Source organism: Podarcis bocagei, assembly GCF_964188305.1.
Source record: "Podarcis bocagei genome assembly, chromosome: 5".
Taxonomy (NCBI): Eukaryota; Metazoa; Chordata; class Lepidosauria; order Squamata; family Lacertidae; genus Podarcis; species Podarcis bocagei.
In genome coordinates this window covers 46,154,152-46,180,082 of record NC_138129.1, presented here as the reverse complement: position 1 = coordinate 46,180,082, position 25,931 = coordinate 46,154,152, and the positions used below count along the sequence as shown (strand labels likewise).

The 25,931-nt window shown below is 39.6% G+C and overlaps 1 protein-coding gene and 1 long non-coding RNA gene across 5 annotated transcripts in view; one reads left to right on the top strand and one right to left on the bottom strand.

The window, feature by feature from the left end:
• FOXP4 (forkhead box P4) overlaps nucleotides 1–25,931 on the top strand; it is a 152,268-nt gene that overhangs the window by 5,508 nt on the left and 120,829 nt on the right. For 2 of the 4 annotated variants that reach the window (XM_081195837.1, XM_081195834.1), the window contains exon 1: nucleotides 23,047–23,180. The exons of the other annotated variants lie outside the window; for them this stretch is intronic. The gene's annotated coding sequence lies outside the window, so the exon portion shown is untranslated. Of the gene's footprint in view, nucleotides 1–23,046; nucleotides 23,181–25,931 lie in introns of those variants that run through there. 4 annotated transcript variants of the gene reach the window in all.
• On the bottom strand, nucleotides 12,268–23,002 carry LOC308587939. The gene is made up of 3 exons (XR_014008565.1): nucleotides 22,743–23,002; nucleotides 18,930–19,052; nucleotides 12,268–12,375 (listed from the first exon to the last, which is right to left on the bottom strand). It is a non-coding gene; the product is annotated as an uncharacterized lncRNA (long non-coding RNA).

The following is a 25,931-nucleotide window of genomic DNA, read 5'->3' as shown; positions in this document are numbered from 1 at the left end:
AACTTGGCTAATTCACTTGCCTCCAGGGCTGAGTGATTTCCTCCTTACACTGGGAGTAATTGCCACATGGCAGGTTAAAACACACCTTCAGAATTGTTGTTGATAGGAAAAGAGTGATGACTTAAATTATATGAGGGAAATCTGTACCTGGGGGGTGTGTGATAGGCGATATGATTAACAAAATAATAAATTTTCAAATTTTGAATGCAGTTTTACTATTATATAAACTTTGAAATTGGCATCCATGCCACAAACTTAGATTTCATTCACTTCTATTTGTTGATTTGTTCTGTTAATTTTTCTGGCTTTGGATCAAATAGACACATTAATACATTTCTATATTCATTCATTGTCCTGCTTTGTCTCAGAAGCTCCTTCACTGGTCATAAACATTTTTTTCTTGGTAGTCAAGAGGGAGGCTTTTGAAATGTTTGTTTTGTTTTTAAGTTAAAAATACTATTTTCACATTTGACTTTGTTCTTCTACCCACACTGGAGTTTCAGTTCTAGTGTGTGCAGTTTGCACATGGAATTTAAAACAGTTTTTGTTTTCTTTGAAAAATCTGCTTGTCTTACGTGAAAAGGGTTTTGAAGCAATACAGGGGGGAATGCAGTAGATAGAACATTTCCAGAATTCAGTTTCAATTTGTCTTATAACAGTGTATATATGTGTGCGCACGTTTGAACTGGTGGTTCAGTTGATTATTGAATTTCTATCCGTTAATATATTTTCCACAGAGATCCTGATTTTAGGAAAGGGTTAAAAAGCTGAACTAGGAAGAAGGATATATTAAAAAGTACAAGTGCACTTGCACATTTGTATACATAAGGTAATTTAAGCCAAGATCCATAGTGTGGGGATTCACTGGGAAAACCTGGACTCTCGTTTTGTTTTATAAAAACCCTGCTGTGTCTGGTGAACAGAGGTTGTCTGTATAGAGGACGGTTATTGAAAACTTTGCAATGTAAGTATCTCATCAGGTCAGTAGAGTTTCCCTGACAAGGTGTTAGTTAGCATTGTGAATCTGACTCTTTCAAATTCACTATTGCACATCGTTCTCTACTGACTTGGTCTTTATGGCAATATCAGCATTTGTTATCTGCTAGCCTGCACATGTCGCCCAACCTCCATGTCCTTGTAAAGAGACAGAATCTGATCAATTCACTGCCCGCTTACCTGAAACACTTCCATCCGTTTCAGGACTTTCAACAACAAATGGATCAGCAGACGAGGATTTCTGCCACCATTAAGGGTTGTTGCGTATCCTGGCATTCTGGATGGAGTATTACGTTAACTGCATGCAAACTTCATAAAAGCACACTATAAAAATTCTAAGTATCGATAAAAAAAACACAAGCATTGGAAATACTTGGGTGGGAGAGAGAAGCCACTGTTGTCCTGTTTTGATATGCTGCTTCTCATTCTGCCCCACTGGTGAAACTTTACCATGTGGTGCCTTTGAACGGGCATTAGCATATAGGCTGCAGCTAAACCAGAGTTGGAAACAAACCTATGGAAGTCACTGGCATGCACATGTTTTAATTAGCCGACAGGGGTTGGCAGAGGAGGGACAGAGAGCTCTGCTCCTCTCCCACCAGCCTGCTGCATGTCTGTACTGAGTGAAGAGGAGGCAGCTTCTGTCCTGCAGCAACTTACTTGCTGGAGTGCCCCATCCATCGTCTGTCAGTCCATTAGCTCACTTGCATGCAATTCCTTATTGTTTATGGCTACCAGGCAAGTGTGTTAATACAGGGGTAAACTAAACAGTTCATACTTCGAAGTGGGGAGAGGCTTTCCCGCAAGGTTTGGCAAGCCGCTTTGAGGTTTTATTACAATCAAGCGGTATATAAATCTTGTTAAATAAATAAATAAAAGTCATTCTCTGTGAGAAGCTTGACTTTGCTTCACTAGTTCACGAAATATGAATAAGGAAAATCCCTACAAATTCATAAAGGAAGAGAAGTTTGTATCTTTTTTGAAGAAAGGGAGCATTTGCCCATTTGTATATAGCAGCTGTATGCCAATGAACCTGGATATTTTAACATGAACACTATCCTGGCACTATTTCTCCTCAGTCTATTTAGCTTCCTGAATTTATGCTAGTATGGTTTAGAAGAGAGCCCTACTTGCCTGTATAAACACAAGAAGGGTGGAATAGCACTATCAGGTAAAGCATAAAGCATCCTGCATGAAGACAGTGAAATGACCAGTGTGCCTCTGCAGTATTAGGCAACGGAGCATGTGTATAGTGTGTTCCTTGAGGGCAGCATAGGAGCTAACATGCTTCTGGATTTATCTGGCACTGTTTGATCCTGTCAAAAGGAAACTGTGTAATGACTCACACATGCGGGAGTGAACAAAGCAGTTTTGGGGAATATATCCCATCCCCAAAGAGGCAGTTTGTTCAGTTAAAAACCAGTCATTCCTCTTTTAAAAAAATCTAGGAGTGGCCAGCAGCTTAAAACTGTTCTCCCATATCCCATGGCCCCATACAAATAAAAAAAACATGGGAAGCGGCAAAGAAGAGTGTAGATGAATTAGTTGATATTTTCAGGCAATTTTTCTAGGGTTTTCCTATGGTCTATTTCCTATATACACTTCTAGTTCACACATATTTTAAGCTTTACAAATGACAACCCAGGTATATTCAAATAAAACATAGTGATTGTTTTCTCTTAGGCCAAAGGCCGATATAAGTAGATGGTGTTGACCTGTGTTTCAAGACCTAGTCTAGTTCACTTTTTGGTTGTGCCGTGATCATCCTGTGTTGCTTTGGGTGGGTCATTGCTTCAGTAACATCTAATTTCAATGACAGTTACCCCCGTTTTGGAATAGAATTACAGTGAAGTAGTTGGGTGTACTTCTTGGTGTTTCACAGGGTGAAAAAAAGCTTGCTTGTGGTGTGTGTGTGTGTGTGTGTGTGTGTGTGTGTGTGTGTGTGTGAAGAATTGGAGGAGATGCAGAAAGCCTGTTTTTCTGCCAGCAGCAAAGACTCGAAAAGAAGTATATAATGGGAGAGGCAGTAGATCCTGTCAAATAGCAGGACTTCATCCATTGTAGTGAGGTAGGGAACAGCTGGATTTTTAGATGAAGGGCAATACCATGCCAGTATAATGGAGCAAAGTGATATTTGAGCATCGTCAAACACTTCGTACCTTAATTTTCCTGGTGTACCCTATAGGATAATTCTTTGCATTCTTGTTATTCAACATTCATTAACTCCAAAATATTTACAAATGATTTATGTTTGTAACCTAGTAAGGAGTTTTTAAACTTGAACCCAGTGTGTTTTGTATAGAAAGCACTCCATAGCATGACCTGAATTTGACCCAGCTCTGCCCATTTTTCTGCCCTGAAGATATTCTTGGGACTCTCAGAAATGGCTTCCCAGATGGACGAAGGGCTGGGTCACAGAGCTCTTCTGATTTACATGTGAAAGGATGCTGCCGCCTTTTGGTTTAGGTCCTGATTTGCCAGACGTGGGATTAAAGGTGGAAATGCTGAATATCAGATAATTGACATAACTGGACTGTTTGTGGCAAGTTGTTTTGCTGCAATCTGATTAGTTACAGCCAGCCCTTAACGTCACAATAAACAGCCAGTTGAAATTGATGACTATCTCCTTCTAGCTCAGGCTGAAGCAGCATTATCTTTGCCTAGACAAGGGAGTGGAAACAGTACTGTTAACATCTCTCTGCCTTCCTATTTTTTGGTGGGTGGGGGCACTCTGTATGGCGTAACTAGGTTCTTACGGCTGACTTAAATGCCCAGCAAACATTTTTTGTGTGCCCAGCTAGTTGACTGAGAAGCATTTCAAGAAGGCAAGAAAAAGTTCATAGAGGGGTGCCAAGGATACAATACAAAGCTACATCTTCATCTTCCAGTGAGCCTAACAAGTCTAGAACTTGGTTCTTGGAGGTCACTTTTCAGTATTATTGACCTTTTCCAATTCCAGAGAGTATGCTGATACCAAGTAGTTTATGCAGAGAGTTGGCATCCCTCTCTTCTCTGATTCATCTTGGTTCAACTATTGGACATACACAATGTTTTAGGCAAGCCCCAGCTTCTATTTTAGAAGATGTTGTGCCTTTGTTTCTTGCAGCTGCTGGCATTTGTTTTGACAAGGTACCTTCTCCAAACAGAGACTATGGCTACGGACTCTGGCAAGTTGCATTTGTTCATTAATGAACGGTGCCCTGGTTTTCTTCTATTTCTCTGCCTTCGTGTATTACTAGGGTGGGTGCATTAATCTGAAGTGGATGGCAGTTTATAATGCCAAGATACTTTATTAGCAAGCAAAATTTAGCAGTTTTTTCCCTCGCACTTAAAGAAAAATTGCAGACTGGTTTTTTTTCCAATAAGTATAAGGGGGAGGCTGGCATAGCAGAGTGGAGAACTGAAGAAGAGGAGGAGGAGGAGGAGGAAGAAGAAGAGTCGTCTCTTATACCCTCCCCCCTTTCTAGTAGAAACCATTTTCTACAAAATATATCAAAAGCAGTCACTTTTTTGAGATTTTATGTGTGTTTTAACTAGACCAAACTATGCAGTTGGGTGATGAAAGAATGTTAATATTACTTTTGCAGTAGACTCTTGAGGTGGAATTTGCAGGTGTGAAGGAAAGCAATTGTTCTGATTTAAAGATTTAAGTTGCAGGACTTCAGTCAATTTCACCCCTGACCTTTTCTTGTCCTATTTTTGCCTCTGATGTAAACATAACATTCATGTTGTTCATGGAAGGAGGCATCGTTTTAATTTTGAGTGCCAAAAATCTTTGCACTGAGGTCGCTTTCTCTCCTACGCCCTATTCATTCAGTCAGATAAAGTGGCATTTCAATAATACAACATAACAATCATGCTGAGCATTTTCTTTTTGTTCATCTAACTTAAAATTTACCTTTATGCCTGGCCAATATTTGGTTTCAAGTATCCCATACTTCAGGTGGTGTAATTCTGAGAGTTACGTGTGGCATAGCGAAAGGACAGAAACGATCATTTCTCTCCCTAGGCAATTAGAAATTAAAACTTAATACTCTGGTTTTTTTGAGATTTAATATTTTCATTTTTCATAACAAAGTTGTTGCACTATCTATATTTGGATGAAATGTTCTACATTTGTGATCAGGTTGTGTATTATTAATTTCTGTAACGCTTTTAAAATTTCTGTATTCTTGATCTTTTTAACATACTCTTTGACAGTTTGCTGTTATCCCCATTTTAGAGATGGGGAATTTATAATGGAGTACAATTGGTTAACTTTGTCCAGCATTTTTTTCTGTTGAAACAAAAGCTACACAGAATTCTTGCTATTTGCAGCCTTTTGTTAAAAAAAAAAATAGAAACTATTTTTTGGCTCCATCACCACATTCAGAGAAATGATCTACAAATGAGAGTCCTGCTTGTTTCAATTTGTACGCTTTCAGACTGCACCTACTGTTTTTATTTTCCCATAGTATTTCAGTGTGAAGTCTTAAAAGTAACCATAGTGCAGAAATTAGTATCTCGCCTCCCACAGGATACTCAAATAGGATTTACCGGGCTATACTGTAAGGTTGAGCTTTTATTTTTTTTATTGGCAAAATCTCGACAAAAAAAGACACTGCCGACACAGGTTGCCATATGTAAAGATTTTCCCAGACATTTCAGCAATTTCTGCCCAGAGGCTGTTTCTGACAGCTGATTGCCAGCTATGTCTGGGAAATTCCGGATGTATGGCAACCGACTATACAAATATTTTCAGAGGAACAAAATTCCTTCCAGTAGCACCTTAAAGACCAACTAAGTTAGTTCTTGGTATGAGCTTTCAGTGTGCATGCACACGAAAGCTCATACCAAGAACTAACTTAGTTGGTCTTTAAGGTGCTACTGGAAGGAATTTTGTTATTTTGACTATGGCAGACCAACACGGCTACCTATCTGTAATTTTCAGAGGAGTAAGAGAGGAGGCTGGTGTATGTGCAAAGTACAGTGGTACCTCGGGTTAACAACTTAATTCATCCTGGAGGCCTGTTCTTAACCTGAAACTGTTCTTAACCTGAAGCACCACTTTAGCTAATGGGGCCTCCTGCTGCCGCTGCGCCGCTGCTGCACAGTTTCTGTTCTCATCCTGAAGCAAAGTTCTTAACCCGAGGTAATATTTCTGGGTTAGTGGAGTCTGTAACCTGAAGCGTATGTAACTTGAAGCGTATGTAACCCGAGGTACCACTGTATGTATCTGGTGTGTTCTGTAGTAGAAATGCCCTATATTGTGTCTTCTACCATGTAGCTTGCTCAGGGTAGAACTTACTTGATCACTGAAAAGGGCAACTACCAGTAAAAGAAATAACACCATTCTTGTGGAGTCCATGTATTGGTGGTAATGCAGCCACCTAGTGTTGGTTTGGAATCCAGAGCAGAACTGGGCCAAGCGTGGTAAATAAGGCACTTGGTGAGGGAAGTTCTAGATCAACTCTCCCGCTGCTTTAGTCTCCCTACAATAATGCAATCTCTTGTCTGTTGTGAAAGGACTTTCTCAAGGGAAGGCAGAAGGGGTTGGTTGCTATTAGACTATCGATTCTAAGGGAACAATAGGGCCAGAATGAAATATAACTAATGAAAAGCATTTTTGAACATGCATGTGCTACACTAGGATGGGAACTTCAGATAAAAACTCCCTGTTATGCACTGAGTTATGCAAATGTCCAGAGTTAAAGAGTCTCTCTCTCTCTCTCTCTCTCTCTCTCTCTCTCTCTCTCTCTCTCACTCTCTCTCTCTCTCTCTCTCTCTGTGTGTGTGTGTGTGTGTGTGTGTGTGTGAGAGAGAGAGAGAGAGAGAGAGTGTGTGTGCGCGCGCGCGCGTGTTCTTGACTTTCTATAGCCATCTGGAATAAAGGGAGACATACTCAATGTTTTGATAACTGATGTATTTCCTTGTACTATGAAACCAGTACGAGCGCATCTGACCTTTTTGCAGAGGGCAAAATGAAAAACCCCATCATGACTATTCTTACTATTTGACTATCATTTTTCTTAATAATGTAATATTTATTGAAATAAAAGAGGTTTCCATGCTCTGGTGTCAGCAGAAAATGTTTATAGAGTTTCTACAGTGTTTTCACAGTCTAGAGTAAAAGTCCAATGTGAATTTTTAAGTTTTGCTGCCTCAAACCTTGATATAGTAGCCTTGCCCTGACTTGGAATAACCAGGCGCTTCTTCCCTCCCCTAGCCCATGCCGCCACATGGAGAAAGTTCTGTTCCAAAATTTGACACATTATTGCATAAAATCAAATGTCTGCTTTTGCTTGCTGATGCGCTGTAGGGCTGTGTTTTTCCTTTAAAGGTACTGTACATATTCATGTGCTTTGAAAATATATTGTTTGAAGTGCAGTGCACTAAAATAAACTAAAGAAAGGAATTGTTTGAATAATGTCTGTCGGATTCTGTAGTTCTTGGTTACGGCATGTAAATGGTTTGAGGTATAGGCTTTGCCCCAGAAACTGGTGATGGGTTCCTTGTGGTGCTAGTTCTTTCTTGGAGTGGCATGTTAACACATTATTTATGACATATTATAAAGTAAGTATAGCACTGTCTAGGTCTGTTAAAGGTGGCATGGCAGCATGATGTGTCTGTGCTTGTGACATTTTACCTAGCGTGTTTGTGTGTGTGTGTGTGTGTGTGTGTGTGTGTGTAAGGGAATCTCATAGTTCCTGAGAAATAGCAATATTTTTAGACCCTATTTTCACAATCACCGGAATTGTGTGGGAAATCCTTTCCTGGGCTGTACCTCTTCAGATTGCAGGTGGTGAATTTTCTCCATGGCATCAGGAGAAACACCCTTTAGAGAAGATTAAAAATCTTTATCCTGGTATACCAAGCCAGGATACCAAGCCCTGTGGGAAGCATTCAGATGCCACCCCATTGCACCTTGAAATGGTACACCCTAAGAAAACCTATGTAACTTCATTTATTATGTACAATGGGCCTAAACGTTTGTACTGTACTCTCCCCTGACCCAAGTTCAAGGTTGAGTGTGACAGTTTCTAATGAGGTTCAGTTTGCATTATACTACATATGGACCTGATAAAGTGGTAACCCAGGAGTAAGAATCAGTGAAATGAGAGAGAAGCTTTTTAAAAACCCATCTCTTCCTTGAAAGGGTTTTGTCATCCTAGTAATTTTAGTTAATCTGAAGTAGGAAAATCCTTCTCCTTCCAGTGTTCTTAAATCTTTATATGCCTCCACTCAGTGATGTATCCAATTTGAGGCTATTTAGTGCTGGAGCACTTGTTCTGTCATCTAGGGATGAATGAATTTTAAGAGTTTCCTTGGATTTTAAGGTCTGGGATGAGACTAGAATGGCACTCAGGGTGATTTCTGATCCTTGGTCTCCAGGTTGCCTTTGTTGAACCTCTTCCTCCTTGGACACTCTGTAGACCATCTTAGAATAAAATACTATGAAGATTGTATAGAAATACCCCAAATAAAATAAAAAATTCCTTTCAGCAATCTTTCATTCACATAGTTCACTTTTTGGTCTATCAATCATTTTGTTCTTGTGTGTATGGAATTTGTAGCACAGTATTGGAAGGACTATGATTAGTTGCTTCCTTCTTGATGAAATCAAAGACAGTCATGTTGACCCACTTTAGGCTGATCTCTAGCTAATAAGCCATGGTACATTGGACTGAGAATGAACATTACGCTTGTATATGCCCTTCCTCCCTTTCCCTTCTCTTATGCACTCTGATGAAAAACTACCAGGGTTTGTTTAAATCAGTTTCCTATTACATTAGAACCAGGAAACCTGAAACCAGGTTTAATCTCTGATTACAAACTAGGATATGATTTCCCTAGTTTTCCACTGAAAACTGAGATTTAATAAAGTCTTGCATTATAGTACACAAGAATAGGGAACAGGGAGGCGTGCATGTATAGCACTTTTCTCTTGGTGCAAAAATCATTTATGTCTGAAATAAGCCACTGTCCCCCCTTCCCCCACCTGTTAGAACTGAAAGTTCCCTTTTTGGCCCAGTAATAGCATTAAGGCACTATTGTATTTCCTCTATTCTTAATTTTGGTGAACCACCCTGTTAAACTTTTATACGGAGGTATAAAAATCTCAAACATTGCAAGGAGTGTATTATCTAGCACTACTCTAGAACTAGGCATTCACATTTAGCCAACTACGGGAATGGGATGCTGACATCTTGCGTGGCCCACTTTTAAGATATATCCATTAAAACTAAAAAAACTGTAACCCCATATTTCAAGCTGCAGAAATTGCAGCTTTTGATAATTTCTATGTTCCCGAAGATTGGCATGTTGGATATTGCTCAGGCATGTTCAGGCCCTACTGTTTTGTCCCCATGTGAAACAGAACACATCAAGGTGTGCAAATGAAGGTGACTGTCTAAAGAGCTTCAGACTGCCTGCACTTTGTGACGAAAGTTGCAGCAGTAACAAAGCCAAAATCACTCTGTTAATCATCTGGAAATAGCATTCCACCCTGACATAGCTGAAGGGGAAGGTGGGGGATGGTGGAGGAGAGGTTCCAACATGACCCATAAACACAAGCGGACTACCATAATCTGATTTGTTAGTCTGGGATGAGCTGGATTGTGAATCTCTTTCCAGTTCTCAGTAGGAGCGATAACGCTGCCATTAAAGCCCTGAATTCAACTAGTATTTATTTTGCTGTCATATGGAGTTCTTGCTATGGGTTAGTGATTGAATAGGTAGAGAGATTCACTTTCTGCTGTAGAGGAAAAGTTAAGACATGTCGGAGAAACAGCTCTGTTTCTTCCGATTCCATGCTTGTCCTGTGATCATGCAAGCTACAATTTCTTCAGAGCTATAAATCTAGTATTGTGTATTTTGTGAAATCAAGAGTGCAGGAGCTGGAAGGTGCTGAGGACCTTGGGCTACACATATTACCCAGCATAAGATGACCAAGAATTTTTAGGTCAAAAAGAACCTGCATATTTATCTTCTTTGCTCCATTTGTTTTCTTTTAGTCTCTTTCCCCTGATAGTCCATGTGGCAGTAAAGCAATATGGGAAAGTTTTAAATTGAAATTATTGCAGCTATTTCTGGCGTCACACCGAAGTTGGCCAAGTCAACTGACTTTGCAGAGCTACCATTTATTTTATTTTTATTTTTTGGGGGGTGCAGTTAGATTTGCTCATATCTAACATGTGCATACATGCAATTCTCTTTGTGATGTGAGCTATTCAGCTACTTGTTTAATAGCCTATTCTAAAACTAGTAAACTAGTTCTTAGCTGTTTCTTGTTGAAGGAAGTGGCTAATTTGGAGCCTTGTAAACTGTAAGGAAAAATTAACTGAAGCAGGCAGAGTTCCCAGATGTACAGCTTTGCATTGAGGGCGGCACCAGTTAAATGGTATAATCTTGCACTATAGGCATGTATGCACTGGATGCATTTTTGCCTGGAGGATTTAGGAATTTGTCTCCTGGCTGCTGGTACTACTTACTGATTCTGATTTATTAGTTCTTTATTATTAAAAAAAAATTGATAAGCTGTAGGATATAGGAACAGTTTTAACAGAGCAAACATTTTCATAGAGCAGTTTGGGACTGGGCCAAGGCCCATTTCCACTATGTTCTTGAGGATAGTAGTTGCTCCCCCCCCCCCCATTGACAGCAAACTGCTGCTTCTGTTGAGTAAAGGGCTTAATTAGAGTAAGACACTGGATAGGCTTTCTGTATCTGAGTACTTGTTATGCTGCATCTTCTTGTTCTTTCTTTGGCAGTACGTACAAAATGATGGTAGCATTTCAGCAGCTACCTTGGTGGTATGACTGAGGTATGCTTCACTCTCATAAAACAGGGCAGAACTTGAATCAGGGAAGTTGATTCACACAACTCCTAACAAGTTGCCGGTAGTACCTTTTACTTCTTGGATTCTGTAGTGCATGCCTGCATGATTAAAAAAAATAAAATTAAAGTCTTATTTAAGACAGATTCTTGCCTTCCGAAGAAATTGTGGTTGCAGTGGGAGGGGGTTCAAATTTTACTGTATTTTTACTTATTTAGGGTATTTCTTTCTGGATGATGCCCATCCACAGCGGCTTGAAGTAGGGAATGTTTACAAAATATCAACTGTAAAAGTTTGCAAAATATATACAGTGTTCAAAAACAAAACAAATAAATATGCTCAGCTGGCCAATTAAGCACTTTTGCAGCACTAGAAAAATAGAATTGTATAGTTGGAAGGGCCCCAGGGGTCATTCTAGTCCAACCCTGCTGCAATGCAGGAATCTCAACTAGGAACTCTCAGTTCAAGACTGGACTAGTCAAAAAAGAGATGTCTTTAAAGCCTTTTGAAAAACTTGAAGCCTGGAAGCCTGTCTCAGATGCACTGGCATAAAGTTCCAAACCCATGCGGCCATCATGGAGAAGGCTTTCTCCCTCATTTAAACCAGCAGTTTAAATGAACACTTCTATATGAGAGCTTGTTCCTTGGCCTGCTGTTTCTTGCATCTGATGTTTGGGGTTATTCGACAATACAGTCATACCTCGGGTTACAGATGCATCAGGTTGCGTTTTTTTTGGGTTATGGACCCGCCGAAACCCGGAAGTACTGGAACAGGTTACTTCCGGGTTTTGGCGGTTGCGCATGTGCAAAACCAAATCGCAACACACGCATGCGCAGACGTGCTGCTGCGGGTTACGAGCGTGCATCCCACACGGATCCTATTCGCAACCTGAGCGTCCACTGTAGTTTCAGCAGAAGCAACTGGCTTCCCTTGCCGTTATTAAGCTTAGAATATGTGGGCTGAGCCATAGTTGCTTTATTAAGCATCCCCCTCCTCAGCTGATCACTCATCAGAATATTGCCAGTGTACCTGTGGATATTTCTGGTGCTTGCAATTTATAGGTAGCTGGGCAGACAGACTTCTCATTGTCTCTAGGGGCAAGGACAACTGGAAAGCTGTGTCTCTTCCACACACACACACACACACACACACACAGGCTTAGTAGGGCCAGAAATGCTTTTGTCTGTTTCTGAATTGGTGATTAAGCCATTAGCTGTATGTAGCTAATGCTTGAAATGACAACTAAACCCCCCACATTTGACTTTCATGCTACATGGTGGGGCAGTATGTTTTAATTCACATATTAAACCTTTTACTGAATGTGAGACCAAATGTGAAATTGGGCAGGGTGGTGGTGGTGCTGCTATCTGAAAATCTTGTTGAGGTGTAAATTTGTCCCATGACTGGTAATGACTTCTCTTGTATAAGCTATGAATGAAGGAGACTGGACACAGCATATGCAAACTAATTGTATTTGATGTCTTCCGCTGGTGAATTCGCATGAGCTTTCCATGAGCTAAATCCCTGCTTGCAGAGCAGCAAAGTCATTCAGAGCCTCTCTATCCTGTAAAAATGTAAACACGCAAATCAAGGTGGGAGATGAGGCTTCCTTTCATTACTTTAATTTTGTGTGTTGTGCATGTCTCCTTTCTTTCCTGCACACTTTTATACATGTTCAAGTGTGTGAGGTAGGTTTCCAGTAGCAGGAAACACTGAGGGCATAGTGTGGCTAAGAGTTGCAATTCCATTCATTTTCTTTTTTCATCCACGGTTTAAATTGTTTCCATTTTTGTATTTTCTTTTCTGTTTAATTAGGTTGTGATGGGAAATTATCTCTATTCGAGAGTAAAACTCCTGACTTTGTCCCAAGCCGAAATTTTGCGTGTTGCACAAGTACATAATGGCGAGAGGGTGTTTTTTTTAATAAAAAAAATTCTTCATAAAAGCTTCTTAAAAGAGAAACTGTTTTCCTTCCCCATGCTGCCTCCTCCCTGCCCCCCCTAATTAAACGGTTTGAATTTGCACGTTAACCGCTTGGCGCTTCCTCGGCGCCTCAGATGATTAGAAAGGGATATTCATTTATGCCTTTTAAACGCCGCCCCGATTAAAATCAGAGAGATTTTTTCCTTCATCAAAATCTAACATCCTTGAAAAATTAATTTGATGCCTCTTGTTATCAATTAATTGAATCTCGTTGGGAAGGAGGCTTGTGCAGCGGGTGGTTAGAGCTAGTCCTTCTGTTCTTAGCTGCTTTTTTAAAACACACTCTCTCCCCCCCTCTACTGCTTCTTCCAAACTGTGACATTATAAAACTTTCTTTTATTATCTTACTCTTCTTATATAAAATAAATGAATAAAACTTGTTTCTGCCCCCGCCTTTCTTGGGGTGTCTTCATATACTGTATAGAAAGGAAACCTCCTCTTCCTTCTACTTCCTAAGAAGACTTCAGGAAAAAAAATAGTGCTTTAGCAATTTCTTGCCAATGTAGCTGGGTTTTCATTCTCTTTCAAATGGGGATATTGGATATTTCATTTGACTCTCCCTTTCAATTAAAAACGTAGAGCACCTTCACTTAAACCTGCTTCTTTTCTCTGCTGAAGTAATTTTTTTGTTGTAAATTTCGGTTCTTCCCACGAGACGAGACAGACTCCTTCAATATGAATAGACTTCTTTCCCCACTTTATTAACTTCTCAACTCTTTGTCCCCTTTTCTGCTTTCTTAAACAAAAAGCTGGCAATCAAAGGTACTGACTTATTCGCACAAGCTTTTTTATTATTTCTTTAAAAATTATTTAAATAAACTATATCTTGAAGTGTTTTTCTCTTCTCTTCTGTATTACACTGAAACTGCAGAGTTATTCAAACTCTATGTCTCCCTAGTTCTATAACATGATCATGAATAGATGGATGGAGCAAATTTTAGATTGCAACAGAATAGCATGAGCAGTAGAGAACAAAATTTTCACTTCCTCAATCTCCATTGCTTTAGGAAGGCCACTCCTGTTAATGGTACTTAAGTGTTCTCACAGACCTGGCAAGAATATAAACTTGTATGTATCGTTCACCTTACAGCTACTGTTTTCAATCCTGTTGTGTTCTTCCTCAGACTGGGATCCCTCTAGTGATTAGACTCTACAGAAGTATTTTGAAATTAAAGTTTTTTGCCCTATCTGTCCATCTGTCTGGATATAAAATGATAATCATGGAAGACAACAGTGTAAACTTACCAGCAAGTCTGTTTAATGGCTATTTCACCTAGCTTCTCTGCTTAGTTTGGTCCTTTCATAGCTGTTTTTATACAACTGTTGTTGAGAAATGGTAGTGTTTCTGATTAACGACAGTCGCAGCTGAGAGCATAGACTTGTCATGCAGAAATGGCTTCCCCTACAGGCAGAGCTACTGATTCGGCAAAAGTGAATGAAATTTTGTAAATTAAACCATATGCACGTTTAAGAAAACTCCACTGGAGTTCATTTTTGCATAGCAAGTATTTTTGCAGGTTAATGTGTAATTGGCATAATTCTTATTTATGTGAATATGGCTGCGGATGCAATTCCTCTTTCAGAATGAAAGTAGGAAACTATTATTAGGATGAATATATTTAAGCATATGCAACTTAAAAATGCTAACAGATTTGCCAACTATAATTGACATAAAGTTTAAAAATAAAACTAGTTGGAAATCAGGCATGTGCCACTGACTCCATTCCTTAGCTGGTTGGCCTATTACTAATAGAAACTACAAAAAAATCCCCAAATGTGAGAACCTGATGTGGTAGCACAGCAAAAGCCATAAAATAGTTTGGACCTCAAATAAATGAAATGTTTTGGAGCGTAATTAATAATTACCCAAGGGTTACCTTTGGTTGAACCTAGTAGTGTCTAAGGGGTAGACCATCTAGTTCAGTTGGGAATTGAACATAGCACATTTTGCATACTAACTATGTGTTCTACTACTAATAATGCTGGGCTTTCTACTTTTTCACCCATTTCTGAGCCTACAATGCACTTTGCTATTTTGATTTCAAGCTTATCTTTTCAAGGGCTCGCAAAAATGTTCAAGACCCATTTACACTCTGTAGGCTGTGTTTTGTCACTTGCTTGTTCTAAACCATCAAGGGGTAGGAGGAGAAATATCAAGTCATGATTAAATCGTGGTCAATATTATGCTCCAGTTAGTTGTGAACCTGAACACAGCTTGGTGTGTTAGATATAAAGTGATAACTGAGCTGTTCCTATTGTGTGTATCCCTTGAATTACTGATTTCTTAATTTTGTTAAGTAGATTCTGCACTAAGACAGCAGCTTCATGTATTATTATTATGCAAAGGAAAAAAGTTGGAAGGTGTATGCATCCCTCTTCTTAGTTTCATCATCACTGATTGACTTGGAAAACTCAGAATTTTTTTCTCTGGGCCCTTTGGGAAAGTGATGCTTTCAAGGTTTCTATATTTAAATGTATTTTTCTACTAAGCAGAACAGCATGGTTAGTTGGTCATCTCCTGTACCAAAGATGATCTTCGTGGAACAGTCAGGGGTTTGTTTGATGATAGAACTTCAGGTTAGGTGTTGGTCTTACAGAGCATAAATTGAACTTTAGACTATAAAATGCTTCAACAGTCCTGGTTTTATGCTACCCTTAGAAGCTTGTTAGTTTAGTTGCAGCCTCCTATGCTTACCCTGATACTTCAATTGGTTATGGAAGTTCACAGTGCAGTTCATTGTGGAGCAGCGTTAGAAACTCTGATATATAAGCTAGGCAACAAATGGCTCCTTAAACCAGGGTTACAGTCACCAAAACGGAATGCGTAGTTGCTATTTTGGGCCAGACAGCTCAAAAGCCATCTTTTTCAACAAGACTTTTTGCTTCCTGAAATTAATTGTGATTGCGCAGATAAAATATAACAGATAGAATTCTGCGGGTTGCGTTTTTAGTGTGTGAAAACAGTCCAGATCCAAGGATCTCTAGGCATGCACTTCCAGAGGGGTGGAGACATCAGGATTGGTATAATTTTCACTTCTATTGTGACTTATATGCATCAAGCTTGAAAGATGTACATTAGAGCCCTATACTTGTTTGATGTAAATCCCACTAAGTTCAATGGAGCTTACTCCTAGGCAAGAGGGTTTAAGATTGCAGTCTTCCAGAGCAATCCAACCTCCCCCTGCTATGCACTAAGTCAAGTAGCTGTAGTACTGTGGTAGTGAAACCATTCTAGAGTGGGCAAGGTTGATATTGGATGGTGTGCTCCTTCTTACAACTTCAAAGTATATTCTCATTTAGATATTTTAAGTCCTTTTTTTATTCCATAAAAAACCGCACGCTCAAGTAATACATTTTCCAGCATATTTTGAATAACTTATGTCAGTATGTGTCACCTTAGTTTTCTAATGCTGAATAAAATGGAGGGTTTGTTCACATGAAACTAGAAATTTCATTTGCCCTCTCACTTTTTTGGTCCATTTTCAGTGCCTAAATTCTTAGCACTGTAGGTCTGGCCTTTGCATGATAGCCTGAAATCCTATATATGTTTATTGGAAATAAGCATTGAAAGCAGTGGGATGTATGCATAGGATGAATCTCATTTTTAAAAAATACTGTTATGGAAAAACAGCTTTAAACCCTGCATGTTCAGTGGTACATATTCTCAAGGTTGGCATGCATAGCTCTGAGCCTTAGTTGTTGAAAAGTCATACAATTTATATGATTTCGATTACAAGCCTGGGTTGCAAAAAATAGGTGTTATTTTTTATATATATAAAAATGAAATGGGAAAAAATCTAGTTTATAGATTCATAGTATCCTTTGCTATAAGCCACACTTGAATATTACACTCTTAGTCTGGCTTGTACCTGCAGTGACAATTGGTACTTATTATCACTTGGGTTTGCCAAGCGAGTGGAGAAATATCTAGTCCTTAAGAACTGCATTGTGCATATTCTGGTATTAATGTGAATATAAGTTAATTTGCACATGCAGAAAATATTTAACAAGAAAATGGTGTCTGAATGCTTGTCCTTCAGAAACATAGCTCTTTTCCTTTTCCCCACTTTCATAGAGTATTCAGGGACTCCATTCCTTCAGAGGCAGTGGGGTAGTACATTTTGCCCCAGATCGCAGATTTGCCCTGTCTCTGGATTGCTCCCCCTTTTTACCTTGCAAAAAGCCCCCCCAATAATCCCTAGTTAACAGGTGAGGATATGACAGTTCTTAGTAGTTCTCTTGCTCTTTTCTTGGGAATAAGAGAGGCCACTCTGTATATATTACATACATTTGAGCTTTCCACAGAAATGTCACAGGATATATCTCTTTGCATTTCATACACTTCTGGCCTTGCTATTTACATGCCTCGTCTCCTGTCCCCCACCTTCAAGCCTCCGTAGCCTTATCGTCAGTTGAGGATCATGCTTCAGGTATCTGTTGATACTCTAGTTCACAAATACTTGCACTGCAATACATCTGTTAGTCTGTAAGACGCCACAGGATTTTGTTCTTTGCAGGGCTGTTGGTTATAATCACTTTCCTGAAATCTGGTAATCTATCCTCATTGTGGTTTGTACTTGATTAAAAGCAAGACCTTTTTGTTCTGTATCACTTTTTATGTATAGTTTGGTATAAACTAGGGGGGTTATACGATATGATGGAAAATTTGGAAAACTCGGATCTGAGCTCTTAAATGTTCTTTGGCTTTTTAAATCCCATTCTTAGGTATATGCCTAAGATGCATCTGGTGTGAACTTGGTGGTAAACCTAGGTTGCCTTAATTGGTTTGATAGAGGACTACACTTGTTTTGGGGTGTCAGAAGTTGCGAATGACCAGATTCATTCTAAAAACAGAGGAAACTATTGGCTAGAGTTATTCACATGCAAGTCCAGAGGCACTGCATATGCACAATTATATTTCGACGATGTCTTTTATAAGAGCAGTCGTGTTGGAAACATGCATTATTCGTTATAGCATGAAATAGCCTTCCCGGTGGCAACAGAACAAAAGTTTAAAAATTCAGTTGCCATCTCTGAACAGATTAGTGCTGGCAAGCAGTAGCCTCTTCTCTATGCCCTCCTCCTTTTTGAAACCCTTCAGGGTGACACAATGAGGAAGGTTCTGTTACCCTCGCTTAGACCCAGTCTCTCACACACATATGGTTTCCTGAGTCTCCCAAACAGTAAGGCAGGAGCCCCTGTGTGTGCAACGTCACTATTTAATTAGTCGTCCCTGATTAACAAAACTTGGCGTTCAGCTTCCTTCTGCCCTCATCTTTCCTGGCTTCGAATCAATGGCTTTGATATGCTAATTAGGGAGTAATTTAATTTCAAAAGGCCGCAATTAACAAGGGTGTTGTGGACATGCTGTAGTTAAGCGGCGTAATCTAATTTGCATTAGTAACAAGCAGGGACTAATTAGAAGCTTAATTAGACACTTAGATGGCTCTTGTGTTTACTTTCTTAATGAGATGGAGTGGGGCTCTTTTTTTAATCTTTTCAAGAGCTCAGCAGAAAGCAAGCAGTGGGTGAAACCAGGATGCCAACGCCTGGCACTTTTTCAGTCGCTGAAGGCAGCGAAAGCAGGCCGGTTGCCTCACCCAGTCACTCCTCTCCGCAGAAGAGATGAAGGCTTCCAATTCTAGCCTTGGCATCTTATATAGGATAATAATGGCGGAAGAAACTCTGCTACTGTGGAAGGATTTAAAAGTTGGCTATTTCCCCCCCTCATTCTAATGAAAGGCACATAGGAAGTGACCTTGTATCAAGTCAGATCATTGGTTTGTCTAGATCTGTATTCTATAGATCAACTGGCAGTGGCTCTTCAGGGTTTCAGGCGGAATCTTTTCTAGCTGTATCTGGAGATACCATGGATTGTACATGAGACCTTCTACATGGAATATTGACCTATGGCCCTTCTAGGGGAAGGCAAGTGACTGTATTAGAGAGGCCAATTCCTGCTCATTGTTAACTATGTGGTCCCCTATTGAAGTGCTAAGTTTTGCTTAAAATGGTGGATATGCAAAGGTTGTTCTAGGCTGCATTAGAAGCCCATAGATCCTTTTCTAATTCATCTTCATTCCCACCAGTTGAACACCTCCTGTGAAAATTTTCATTATCTTGTAAATACTTTACCTGCTGCACATAGTCTTGACGGTCTAACCCCCTGGACTGGACTTTCAAATGTTATTTCCTTTGTCAAAAATAGAGTCCCCAGTTGTACAATGGAATTGTCTACAATTCTCACTTCTTTATGAGCTAGGAGAAAGGAGACTGTATGAAATGTAAGTCTATGCAACTTCTCCCTGGCTCCAGCTTCAGGGAGACAACTGCCATAGAATTATTTTCAACTCCTCTTCAGACTCAAGGATTTGGAGAAATAGGAAAAACTTGGAAAGCAACAGAATCTGGACAGGGTTTCACATTGTTTTGCATTGTTCACTAATGAATGTCAACACTAGAAGCAACACTAGACTATAGAAAAGTATGAAGTGCAAGAGCATGGGACATTGAAGGGAAGTTGTCATGTTCTTTTAATGACTATTAGTGCATGGGGTGGGCTTATTCCAAAATAAAAAGTTGCTTTTTAGCTAGATGAAAGTAGTAGATGAAAGCATCCATAGGTGTGATCCCATTAAAGGGGGTACCTGGACTAAGCCAATCCTTGCTTCCTTAAATCTCTTCTAATTTACTGTAATGCTTTAAATTCATTTTAGCTCTTGCAGATTTTATTTTCTAATCCCTTTCCACATTTCCATGTGTTTGTGTGTTAATTAAAGGGTAAAAAGCCACTCTGAGCAATCCCAGGTTCTTCTTCTCCTCCTGAACCCAAAGCCTTTTAAGATTAAGAGCTGTTTTCTAAAGACTTCCTATTACCCACACTTGGGGAGGAATATCGTTCAACTCTTCACATGTTTAAGCAAAGACTGAATGTGAGTAAAGGTTTGTGAGAGAAAATACTTTATCCTTCAGATAGCTGTGCAAACTCATTGCTGGCCAGCACTAGTGTTGCTTAGTCAATCTAAAGGCCAAGTTGTAGCATTCTGAAGTGGTCCTAGGGGAGGTATTGCTCCCTTCCTTACTACACCTTGTACAAGTCTCCACAGACTGGAATTCAAAATATCAAGTAGTTCGGTGCAGTATGTAGACTTTGGGGTTTCAACATAGGTGATGAGCCATGAGGCTTAGGGCAGCTTCCTGTGTGACACGTTTCTCCTTGGCAGTTGGAGGACAGAAAGAATTCTGTGAAATAACCTTTATAAGGTGGCCTAGAAAATCACTGTTCTCAGTGCAACAGTACTTGAAAATAAATCTTTTTTAAAAAAGACTGTTCAGTTTCCGAGCTACTTAGCCTTAGCCTCAGATATATCCAGATCATTTGCTGAATGCCGAGAATAAAATAAGCAGAAAAATGAAACTCTAGGCATGAAAAAGTGTTGTTTGTGGCATCTCTTATGCCTGAAGGAGCATCTCTTTCAGTACCAACTTGCCTACATTTTAAGATCTGCTGAGATCCATGTCCATGTACCTCCTTTATCAGAGATACATTTGACCGCAAGAGACAGAATCTTCTCAATAGTGGCGTTATGCCTATGGAATGCCCTCCCCAAAGAGGCACACTTGATGCATACATTGCAGTGTGCCTGGTGCCTGGAAAAAATGTTATTATTTACCCAAGTATCTTAGTCTGTTGTAAACTTTGGTTTGTTTTTAACATTTTTTTTTGCTGTTTTATTGTAATTTTCATTATGATATGATTTTTTGTTGCACATCACCCTAAAATTCAAGTACAGTAAAGGATGATGTAGAAATGTTTAGGTAAGTTAATAATAGTACGTTGCTAGTTAGGATAGTTGGGGCAAGTCTGTTCTTCATCACCCCACCTTCTTTGCATAGGGTCCATCTTCCTGGGTTCATAAAGCATTTCCTTTCCATTACTTTTTTGTGATCTTTTGCCAGAATATAGGCAACAGATTCTATTTTTAAGGGAGAGACAAACAGACTTGGGGAAATTTACAGGACTTTGCTAGGAAAGGATTGACTGTTGAACCTTGAACATATTGGCATCTCCACTTCTTTAAAACAATATGTGTGTTTTTTTTATTTTACTGTTTTATCTTTTGTTAAGTGTTTTGATTTTTTTTTTATAGTGAATGGCATATAAATTTTATGAAATAAATTAATAAAATAAAAAATATTTACAAACTTAAATGAAAGAATTAAGTGTTTCATTTCTTCTACTTCTTCTAACCTTTGGCAAAGAGTAGCTGCATGCTTGCATGCTGATGTATTTGAATCCTGGCATTCACAACTTGGGGAGAAGACGTTTTGGGTGGTAAACTGAGTGCTGTGCCTGGCCTTAGTCTCTTCCTTTCTTGGTAGTTCTGAAGCCTGAAAGAATGAATTGGGCAAACCGGTTTGGTTGAATGTTGGGAGGGGCTGAACTTTCAGAGTTTGGAACTGAATGGGAATTGCCCTGAAGCTGTATGAATTTGGATCTCTAAGACTGTGGTTATTAAAATATGACAAGAGTATGTTCCGACTTTCTACCAAAAATAAGCTCCTGCCAGCTCAGTGTCAGAAGTTAAAAATTTTATTTCGCCTCCTTTTTCAGCTAGAATGTGATAGAAGGTGCAAGAAAGCCAGAGAATTGTCCAAAACACAGGGTACATATGTGAATAGGGTTTAGAATATATTCTCTCCCTATGCTTCCTTGAGATTAGGGTTTGTTTAATCTAGACAGAATGCTGTTGATGTAGCGTGTGATGTGCTACATAGTGAATTTTCAGTCTAATCTTCATATTTTGGTACTGGAAGGAATCTTCATGCATCTCAGATTGGTCATGGCTTCTGGAGTGGGAAAGGATGTGTGTATGCATGTATGTTTGTATATTTGCACATATTGCCTACTGCTGTGTGCATGCTTGGCCTTCATACTTATATGCAACAATTTGCTGTACTACTACCGTATAGTAAGTTCACAATTTATGTGCTCATTCAGCTTTATGTGTTTGGCAATTTAAAAAAAGGGGGAGTGAGCATCCAGGAAAAAATACTTTGGGTGCAATGGCGGGTGGGACTGCCATTGTGTTTTGACTATACACAATTTGGGCTTTAAGTGAGATCCTTGGAGGGCTTACTGTACTTGCAGTGCACAGCTCTTGCTTGTACCATTCCATGTTCTGAACTTCTTGGATTTATCTGTGGAGTGCATTCAGGAACTAGTGAGTGGAGCATCTTGCTTTTTGACATATATAAAAAAATAAAAGAATTGTCCAGTAGCACCTTAGACACCAACTAAGTTTGTTCTTGGTATAAGCTTTCGTGTGCATGCATACTTCTTCAGATTGCTTTTTGACATTCAAGTTTGGACAAAATTGATATTTGCTCCTTTTTAGCCCATATACTATTTACAGAATCAGAGGGTTTTTTTCTAATCGAAGTGAATCCTCTCATCTTCTGATTACTTTTCTTTTCCAAGCTTAAAAATAGACCCTCACAGACAGGGTTCGAAACTAGCAGGGCACCAGCTGCATTTTGTGCCTAAAGATTCTCCATTTGCGAGCACCTCAAAAAGTCTGGGTGCCATGTTTTGAGCCGGCTGCAACTTCAGGATTACTGAAATGTTTGTGCTTTGAAGCCTCAAAGTATATGTTAAGGATAAACAATATGTTAAGGAGTTTAGCAATAAATAGTAGAGTGTTTTGAAAACTGAAGTATGGTACTAATATTTTTATTGTAAACACTAAATTTAACATGTATTAATAATTTCTGTTAAAGTGATATTAACAGTCTCACTTATGTGAATTGTGTACTAGTTCATGCTTATCAAAATAATAAATAAAAAGTGTTGCTGAACCCCCCCCCCCAAATGGCGACTGTACATTGTTTTGGCGCCCACAACCCAGGTCCCAAGAGCCATTTGGCTCCTAGCAGTTTCTAACTCACAGATCTAAGTAGACCTTGCTGTCTCTTACAGTGTTGTGCACTCTATTCTCCTCGGCTACCTCAGCATTTTGGAAAGTGCACCTGCTGCCCAAGTAGAAAGCAAATACAGAGTTTTTGCTGCCTTCTGGAATGTTGCTGTTGTGCTTGTGGGCTCTTGCTTTCTCCCCGCCACTCAGTGCTACTTGGCAGTGAGGTGGAAGGCACAGACACAGATGATGCATGTGGGTGTCTTATCTGCTGTGACTTACTCAGGGGGTCAAATGTGTAAAGGTGGCGAGAGCAGAATCTTTGATGGCAGAAGGTTCCATGACAGTTGAAGGTGCTCATTGGGGAAGACTTGAGGCCATGGAGTTTCTGGTTGCTATCGGTGACAAGTATATTCTTGGCAGGAGAAGTTATTTACCCAACATTCAGAAGAGCAAAGCGGACGGATGTGAGGTGATGATTTTATGTTGGCAGAAGGAATCTTTTAGTAAGATATGTGCAGAGTTGAAATGACAATTAAGAGCATCTACAGACTCTTGCTACAAACACATTAGCTTAGCTCTCTTGCTTCAAAAACTTTATGAGAAGAATATATTTGAGAATCTAACTTTACAGTTTTTGTATATGGTTAAAACTGCAATTTGAAACAGTTGCTTCAGAGCACTGTCATAATATAGCTACCTCTGTAACGAGAGCATACAGTACGTGGGTTGCTGAACATTTTGATGAGCTTTGTGCTGCTTTAAGGATAAACATTTCTGTGTTTTTGTACATGTACACCACTGCATTACATGTACAGTTCTCCCAATACAGAGAACAGATTCTTGTAGCTTGCCCACAGATCTGCAAATACTTCATTTTAAAATTCTAGAAGATAACATGTATATGCTGTTACGTGTGCTTGCTCTCAGTGAGAGATCTGTCCATACAGCAAAACCAGCTGATCTCTGTGCTCTCTCTCCCAGGGAAACTCCGGGCATCCATCAGTCTGTTAATTGCACTAATTAGAGAGTGTGGAGGTGTTAATTGGAAAACCCTGGTATTGTGCCTGTTTAAGGGAAGAAAACGTCAATAAAAATTAATTGATGACTTGGCATGGCATGCGCACTTCACAGGTTAGGAGAGAGTCAAAAGATGTCAAGGCAAATGTTACTGCTCAGATTAAGCAATTGTTAATTAAAAAGCAGCAGTAATTAATATGCCTATGTGCCATATGGTATTGGGTCTCTCTTTACTCCTGTTGCCTGTCTCTTTCGTCTACCTCTTTCCCTAACCTCCTTTCACTGCCAAATAAAAGGTGTACTTTGAAACAAACAAATACGGAAAGTGAAATCAGTGGACAATTGTTGAATGAAATTATTTTGATTCCAGACAAAAAGAATCGCAATTAGTTATCCAGTCACACTAATTAATCATTGAAGGATGAATGTCTGACCTCCCTGCTCTTTATATTTGTGCATGTACTTGTATGCGGTATTGTTGCCAGTATTACCTCTCCCAGAAAGACTGAAAAACCACCGCTGCTCACATGTATCTTTACTGCTTATTTATTCATTTAAATTTAAAAATTGCTTGGCACTGAGACGAGGCTTTAACTGCAAACAGGCCCTTTCAGACTACTAAAAATCTAGTCAGTTGGTAGTTCTTATTGGCTGCCATTTTGATATGCCATATACACTTACTTGTCCAGATTTCCATGGGTGGTGATTTGTGATAGCTCGTGCCAGAGAGACTGACTAAATTGTTAGGCTAGTACTTCTTGATTGTACCCACATGCCTTCTTCTGAATGCAGATAAAATGGTGTAGCTTGCCATAGCAGTTGCTGAGAGAAATTTGTGTGTGTGTTTGTGTTTATACTATAGGATCCATTTCTAGTTTTGACAATTTATAGTTTGGTGATTTTTCAGTTTCCTGTGAAGGTTTCCAATAAGTTCGCAATAAATTCTCCTGATATTCATGCTGGAAAAATCATTGCCAGGCTTAACACTCCTTCAATCCTTTACTGATAGTGTTGGCTTGCTCATCTCCCAAAAATAAACTAGAATACTTATATTTGTATAAATAAGGAACTCGGGGACCAGTGCTTCAACTCAAGTGAGAAGGCTGGCAGAAGGCAGCATTTATATAAAAGCAAATATCATCTATCAGGGTTCATTCCAGTACTACATACTGGTAATGATGTGAGTGTACTAACAAATGGGCAAAAGCATTGTGGTTGTGAAGTAGAAGATACTCCTCTATTATTCACCATTTGCAGAAAAGTGGAATTAACATCAGTGAAATAGGTACTTGACTTTATTCTAAGTATGTATCTGAAGCCATGAGCTGATGTTAGGGTCAGTTTGTTACTCACTGCTATGATTATTATTTGTCTCAATTGTGTGACATGACTAAGAGTGCAATTCTATTCATGTCTACTGAGAAGTAACTGAGTTCATAGGGCTTAAAGGTAAAGGGAGCCCTGACCATTAGGTCCAGTCGCAGAGGACTCTGGGCTTGCAGCACTCATCTCGCTTTACTGGCTGAGGGAGCTGGCGTACAGCTTCCATGTCATGTGGCCAGCATGACTAAGCCGCTTCTGGTGAACCAGAGCAGCACATGGAAATGCCGTTTACCTTCCCACCAGAGTGGTACCTATTTATCTACTTGCACTTCGTGCTTTCAAACTGCTAGGTTGGCAGGAGCAGGGACCGAGCAACAGGAGCTCACCCCGTCTCGGGGATTCAAACCGCCGACCTTCTGATTGGCAAGCCCTGTGCTCTGTAGTTTAACCCACAGCGCCACCTGTGTCATAGGGCTTAGTCCCAAGTAAATGGGTACAGAATTGCAGCCTAAATATTTTCCCATTGTCTAGCTCAGACATCCCGTTCAGAATGTGATTTGAAGGCTGGAAATAGACCATGGCTTCACTCCTTCCATCTAATGTTCTCTATTTCCTGGTTGTTCTAAGCATGGATTTGGAATCTGGCAACTATGGTTTGCTTGATTTGGATGCCATGACAAGCTATAGCTAGAACAAATCAGGAAACTGAGGAGGAAACCAGTGTCATGTTTCTAATCCTTCCAAATTGTGGTTTAGAGAATTGTCAGAACCGAGTTTTTCCCACAGACATTGGTTGGCCACTGTGAGAGTACAGGATACAGGACTAGATGGGCCTGATCCAACAAGCTCTTATGTTCTTATGAGGCTGTAGCCAGGGTTG